Genomic DNA, 7474 nt, shown 5'->3' with positions numbered 1-7474 from the left:
CGTTCTAGTGCCCTAAAATAATATTCCAAAGCTTTCGTATGTTCTCCGTTCCTTGTGTGGATAAGACCTATGTTATAGAGTATATAACTTCTATCATAGGGATCAATTTCTAGTCGCATAGCTTCATAATAATTCTGTAAAGCTTCCGCATAATTTCCTTCGGATTGAGCCGACATCCGTTGCGGTCGTCTTCGATTCAAAGAATCTCCGTTCCAGAACCGTACGTGAGATTTTCATCTCATACGGCTCCTCCCTTTTTATGTGCATAATGAGAATAATACATGGAATCATCAAAAAAGATTGAAATAATTTCATTATGAACCGAACGGGGCTAGTGTTTTTACAAGAAATCTCTAACCAACCTTCCTGTAAAAGATCTTTTCTTAACATCAAGTATCTTGGTACTAAATAAAAATGATAACTCTAACAATTTCTTTGTTCTTAACACCCCTTAATTTCCGGGAATTAGTCACTTCAACAGTCTTCGATGGTTATACGGGTATCCAAAATACGAACGAGATGGATATTTGTTGTACCAACCATTCTTGTTAATCCCGATTCCGATAAAGAAAAGGTATAATTTATAACAAAGTTTTCGTATTGTTGATTCCTAGGCGTAGTGCTTCTTTCCCTATGCTGCCTATTGGTACTAGTGAAGTAGGGTTGACCTAACCCATAGGTGTAACCTTTCGCTCAATACTAGAATCTAAAATTGAAGCATCTGAGGCTGCATTAATCGGGGATACACGACAGAAGGAATTGTTTTATTTACAAACTTCACCTTCACAATAAGCGTAGATTTATTTCAATAATCTTTTTATTTCTCTCCCAAATAATGTATCTTTCTCCGAAGACTGAAATCGGTAAAGAAAAAAACATCAAATCGCACCATCTCTGTAATAGGTGAATGCCTCTTTTTCTCCTGAAGTTGTCGGAATTATTCGTAATAAGATATTGGCTACAATTGAAAAGGTCTTATCAATAAAATTTCCATTTATCCGAGATCTGGGCATAGGTAGCAATCCATTCTATAATTTCTTTTACTTACCTCTTGTGGGAAAATGATCCCACAAACAAAGAAATTGTACAGGTACGAAATAACATAAAAATAAAAAAAAAAATAGATCAATTGATTCGTTCTAATTCATTGATTTAATTTGGTATAAATATTGTAAGTAAAAATGAATAACTATTGGAAAAAGATGGGAGCGCCGTCTTCGCAAGAATGAAATGAATAGATATATATCTTTTTTTAACAGTTTTTCACAAAAAAAAATTATTTTTATCCCCCCCTTGAAGGAAGGGTTTTTCTTTGATGAAAAGTTTTCTATATTTTTTTATAGTTAGAATTGACTGTACGTACCTATCAAAAAATCTAATATGAATGACTCACTATTCACTCGGTTTCTGGGCCATAATCATTATGTAGGAGAGATGGCCGAGTGGTTCAAGGCGTAGCATTGGAACTGCTATGTAGGCTTTTGTTTACCGAGGGTTCGAATCCCTCTCTTTCCGTACCTTTCACCTAATTCACCAATCTTATTAACAGCAATGTATCAAAGCAAATAACAATGGATACCATTATTCCAACGGTTAAGTTAGACCTTTCTTTTATTTTGATATAGATTCTTTATTCCTATGTTCCGCAGTACAGAAAATAACATACTGGAAAGAGTAGACAACAGGGAATGAGAATCTCCCTACCGATCCGTGATCCATGAATGGGAGAAAAATCCCCGTATCAAACTCCTTACTTTGATGGGTCTTTTTGCTTAGGCGAAAAGGGAAAAATTGTCCGAACCCTTGTTTTATTGTTTTATTTTAATTAGGTTTAAGTCTGACGAGAATAATATTCTACAACCAGCAATTCATTTATTTTCAAACCGACCCATTGACTATCTATTATTTGATTGACTAATCCTTTATATTGGAATGGTTGAAGGGTCAAATGTTTTGGCAATTCCTCGCGGGGGGATGAATCAAGATAATTTTGAATCAGAGCTCTAGATTTTTGTTCATCCCTCGCTGTAATAATATCGTGGGGTTTGCAGCGATAACTTGGTATATCTACTATACGACCATTAACTAAAATATGTCTATGGTTAACTAATTGGCGGGCTTGGGGAATAGTTGAAGCCATACCCAATCGAAAAAGGATGTTATCCAAACGCATTTCAAGTAATTGTAGTAAAACCTGACCTGTTGACCCTTTGGCTTTTCCGGCAATACGAACGTATTTAAGTAATTGTCGTTCTGTAAGACCATAATGAAAACGCAATTTTTGTTTTTCTTCTAAACGAATACGATATTGAGATTTTTTACTGGAACGTGATTGGTTTCTAAGATCGCTTCCGGCTTTAGGCCTTTTACTAGTTAGTCCCGGTAAAGCCCCCAGACGGCGTATTTTTTTGAAACGAGGCCCTCTGTAACGCGACATAAAGACTCCTTATTTTATTGAAATTTCATAAATTAAAACTAAACTAAATGATAATAAATAAAGCGAAATCTACTAAAGTATTGTACCACAAAGAATAATTAGATGAATTGTATAAATATCCGGACCTTATTGTATTTGTATATGTCTAAAAAAAACTAAAGATTCTTTTCTTGATTTGTTATACCGAGATCGAGCTCCTCTAATTTCTAATTGTAGGTTCCTACGACACAGTAGATCGGTGACTCTTGGAAAAAAGGGGAAAGAAGCCTTTTCAATATTCTTTGATTTCACATTATCAATTATGTTATGTAAAAAATCAAACAAATAAAGAAAAGCCTGCTATCGGAATCGAACCGATGACCATCGCATTACAAATGCGATGCTCTAACCTCTTGAGCTAAGCGGGCTCACATAACAAAAATTGTACATATATAGGAATTTAGTAAACTACTGGGATCTTAATTATTAACTGTTCATTCTTAGTTTTCATAATGAATAGAAATCTAATGAATATAAATATAGAATAGAATTTCAAATAAATATTTGAATGAATAGATTATAGAACATAACGATTAATATTCTAAAAATAATCTAATAATTCTAATTAGATCAATTATAAATTGAATTAATTATTAATTAATATTTTAATATTAAAGTATTAATAAATTTACTTTTTTTTAGTCATTTTGAGTTATGTTCTAGAGGGTCTGCTTTAAGGAAATGAAAAGGAGAAGAAGAAAATGAGAAAGAAGAAAGAGAAGGGTGTAATCGAGATAAATGCAATCCAGATCATAATGAAAGATTCCTCTGTTTTCAGTCAGAAAAATAGAAGATAAGACGAAAAAAAAAGAAAGAATCGACCGTTCGAGTATTTCAAATTACACGAGAAAAATGATAGAAAAGAAAGGAGGGCGTGTATAATATATATTGGTATATATACATCTATATTGAATTGCGGATACAGAAATGTTAGAATCATTTCTGATTGGACCAACACTAGATCTCCGATAGAGATGAAATGAGATAAACAATAAAAAAAAATAGGAGTAAACACGATTCGATATAGGAATCGGTATCTAATACATTCAATGGTTCCGAAAAAACAATAACAGAATATAAATGAAAGGAAAAAAAAGGAAAAAGAAAAAGGGGGAGGAGGGGCATCATAATCATAATGAGATCCTAATTTTAAAACAACAAAACAAAAAATGGGGGATATGGCGAAATTGGTAGACGCTACGGACTTAATTGGATTGAGCCTTGGTATGGAAACCTACCAAGTGATAACTTTCAAATTCAGAGAAACCCTGGAATTAAAAATGGGCAATCCTGAGCCAAATCCTGTTTTTCCCAAAACAAATAAAACAAATTTAAGGAATAAAAAAGGATAGGTGCAGAGACTCAATGGAAGCTGTTCTAACAATTGGAGTTGACTTCGTTCCGTTAGTAAAGTAATCCTTCTATCAAAACTACAGAAAGGATGAAGGATAACCGTATATACATACGTATACGTCCTGAAATACTATCTCAAAAAATTAATGACGGACCCGAATCTTTATTTATTTTTATATATTTTATATAAAAACTGAATGAAAGAGTTGGTGTGAATCGATCCAAATTGAAGAAAGAATCGAATATTTATTAATCAAATTAGTTACTCCATCATAGTCTGATAGATCTTTTGAAGAACTAATTAATCGGACGAGAATAAAGATAGAGTCCCATTCTACATGTCAATACCGACAACAATGAAATTTATAGTAAGAGGAAAATCCGTCGACTTTATAAATCGTGAGGGTTCAAGTCCCTCTATCCCCAAACAAAACAAAAAGGTCCGTTTGCCTCCGTAATTATTTACCCGAGCTGCTCTTTTCGTTAGCGGTTTAAAATTCGTTATGTTTCTCACAGATTCTACTCTTTTACAAATGGATCCGATTGGAAATTGTTCTTCTTATTACAATATTTGTGATATATTGATATATATAATACACGTACAATTGAACATCTTTGAGTAGGTATCCCCACTTCGATTTTAATGATTAACAATACATATCATCTCTGGTACTGTTACTAAAACTTATAAAGTTTTTTTTTTTGAAGATACAAGAAATTTCAGGGTCTAGATAAAACTTTGTAATATTTTTTTTTCTTTTTAATTGACATAAACCCAAGTCATCTATTAAGATAAGGATGATGCGCCGGTAATGGTCGGGATAGCTCAGCTGGTAGAGCAGAGGACTGAAAATCCTCGTGTCACCAGTTCAAATCTGGTTCCTGGCACATAATTAATTTGTATGAGTATCCATTTTACAAATTAATAGATATGGGTCGACATACATATTCATTAAATATATCATGATACAGACTTATCTATCTAGGTTGTCTGAGGATATACTCTTTACTTTATAGAATAGATGAGTAAAGAGTATACGTATATAAAGTATGTAAAAAAAATCAAAAGAATTAGATTGAATTTCCTCTTATTTTTTATTTGTTCATACTATGTCTCTTATCGTTCAAAACGAATGTTAATACTTCATACATTTAATACTTCATACATATTAAAATAGAAATACATATAAAATAGAACGATTAAATTAGTTGGTTGAAAGACTCAAAAATCTAGTCTAGAGGAGTTGAAGGGTGGGAATAACCAAGATTCATCCCAGATACAGTATAAATAGAATCCCGATCCCCTTTTCATTTCTTTGTCTTTTCATATTCTATTTCTTCATTATAGAACCCGTTTAAGTGATGTGCGCGGTACATAGTCATGATGCAGAACTCTTTTAGTTCATCCTATTGTATTGGCTCAGTTTTATCCTAAATAGATATTCTCAATTTTGAGAATCGCATGAATCCCTAATCCGAATTAATTGTATTCCGAATTAAGTGTATTTTTTTAATTGTATTGTTTTTTTTTATTTATTTTATTTAGCCTATTTATTTATATATATTTCTTTCTAATTTATAAGATTTATAAATCTAATAAATATATATAATACAAATGATACTTACATTACCCTCTTTGATCTATAAGAGAATGTACAAATATTATTTGAATATCTGGAGTTGTAGAAGTGAAGATTAGTTTCTTATTATTTAATGAGCATCCTGTATTTCATAAAAATTCGGGGCAATATAATCCTTACGTAAAGCCATCCTATCCAACTTTCCCGGCATTAAGATACGTTTTCAGACGTGGATGATTATCATAAATGATTCCCATACATATCATAAGATTCCCTTTCTTGAAAATCCGCACTTTTCCAAACCCAGAAAACAGACGGAATTCTAGGATTACTTCTTGGGGCAAATACTTTTATACATACCTCTTCCGGTTGATCTATATCATAAGCTATTCTAGTAAGATGATACACACTAGCTAACAGTCCGCCTGGTACTACATCATAGGCACATTGGGAACGTAGATAATTGTAACCATATACATTTAAAATGACAGCACTGGAATGCCAATCCTCATGCTTTATTTGTAAAGTCTCTATTCCTTGGTAATCGAATCCAAGAGCTATGAACTAGCCCATGTTTGACGAGCCAAGCAGACAAACGACCCTGCATCTTTTTTATTTCTCCCGCATTTTTATTTGTATAAAATTTTTATTTGTCTATTTCTATTTAAGTATTTCACATTTACGATGAAATTTATGAAAATTATTGACACGTTGTTTGTTATTATGTAAAACAAAAATGTAAAAAAAAATCCTGCCTAATTCACAATTCGTGGGAAGAGACTGAACTCTTGTTGTATTTGAAAAATGTTTCAAGAGGGATCCCGAAGTAGATGGTGGTTGATAGAGTAATCCTCGGTCATGATTTCCAGTATGAATATTCGCCCAATATGAAACTTGTGACTGATAGTAAAACACCGACTCCCCTGCTGAAACCTAATTCGATCTTCATAGGTTTCTCGAGATAGTTTTTACGAAGTTTTGTTATAGCATCTATAACAGCTTCCGGTTTAGGTGGACAGCCCGGCAAATAGACATCTACAGAATTAGCTTATCGACTCCCCGAACAGTACTATAAGAATCGGTACTGAACATCCCCCCTGTAATTGTACATGCTCCCATAGCAATAACATATTTTGGTTCAGGCATTTGTTCATATAATCTCACTAAAGAAGGAGCCATTTTCATTGTTACTGTACCCGCAGTTAAATTAGGTCTGCCTGTCTAGGACTAGATCTTGGTACCAGTCCATACCGATCAAAGTCGAATCGTGAGCCTATTAATGAAGCAAATTCAATGAAGCAACAACTGGTACCATATAGAAGCGGCCATAAACTGGAGAGTCTTGACCAATTTGAAAGATCATTTGATGTAGTTGAAATAACTGAATTTTGGGCTGTTCGATCAAGTAAGGAAACTCAATGGAATTCATAACTGTTTCAATGTTTTTTTTTTTTACTTTCTTTATTTTAATTGTCTGAATATTCAAGAGCTAAGACCATTCCAATGCTCTTTTTCGCCATGCAAAACTGAAACAACAATTAGGATAAGCACGAAAATTAAAGCTTCTATAAATACAGATATACCATATACACAAGCTCATTGTAACAATTAAAGCTCTATAAATATACCAACATAAATCATTGCATTTTAAAGAAAAACCGTTTCAACATCAAAAACAACAAAAACTAGAGCAAACATATAATACCGAATTCTAAATTGTAGCCAAGCATCGCCCATTGGTTCTATTCCCGATTCATAACTAGAAAGCTTCTCTGGCCTTTGCTAATCGGGGCTAAAACTCCCGGAAATTAGAAATGCCAAAATAGGAATAACACTTGATATTATTAGAAATGCCCAGAAAATATCATATTCGTAAAGTAGAAACATAGATGACCCCAGTGCATGTGGAAAATATACCGGATTAGTCGATTTGAATTTGAATTAATTGTCACGTCATCCATAACTGTTTAGTCAAAACATAATTCATTTTGTTTCGAACCACTTAGTTTTGCTTGTTTGTTGCGGCACATGTTACTATAATCCTAAATCCTATTTCTAATATCTA

General features: G+C 32.9%; 2 non-coding genes across 2 annotated transcripts; both read left to right on the top strand.

Moving 5' to 3' along the window:
• Window positions 1-1428: 1428 nt before the first annotated feature.
• TRNAS-GGA (transfer RNA serine (anticodon GGA)) lies at window positions 1429-1515 on the top strand. The gene has a single exon. It is a non-coding gene; the product is annotated as a tRNA-Ser (tRNA).
• A 3129-nt stretch (window positions 1516-4644) lies between these two features.
• TRNAF-GAA (transfer RNA phenylalanine (anticodon GAA)) lies at window positions 4645-4717 on the top strand. The gene has a single exon. It is a non-coding gene; the product is annotated as a tRNA-Phe (tRNA).
• Window positions 4718-7474: the final 2757 nt, after the last annotated feature.

The sequence above is a fragment of the Corylus avellana genome, unplaced genomic scaffold, assembly GCF_965113065.1.
Source record: "Corylus avellana unplaced genomic scaffold, dhCorAvel1.hap1.2 HAP1_SCAFFOLD_68, whole genome shotgun sequence".
Lineage (NCBI taxonomy): Eukaryota > Viridiplantae > Streptophyta > Magnoliopsida > Fagales > Betulaceae > Corylus > Corylus avellana.
This window is presented reverse-complemented; position numbering and strand designations above follow the sequence as displayed.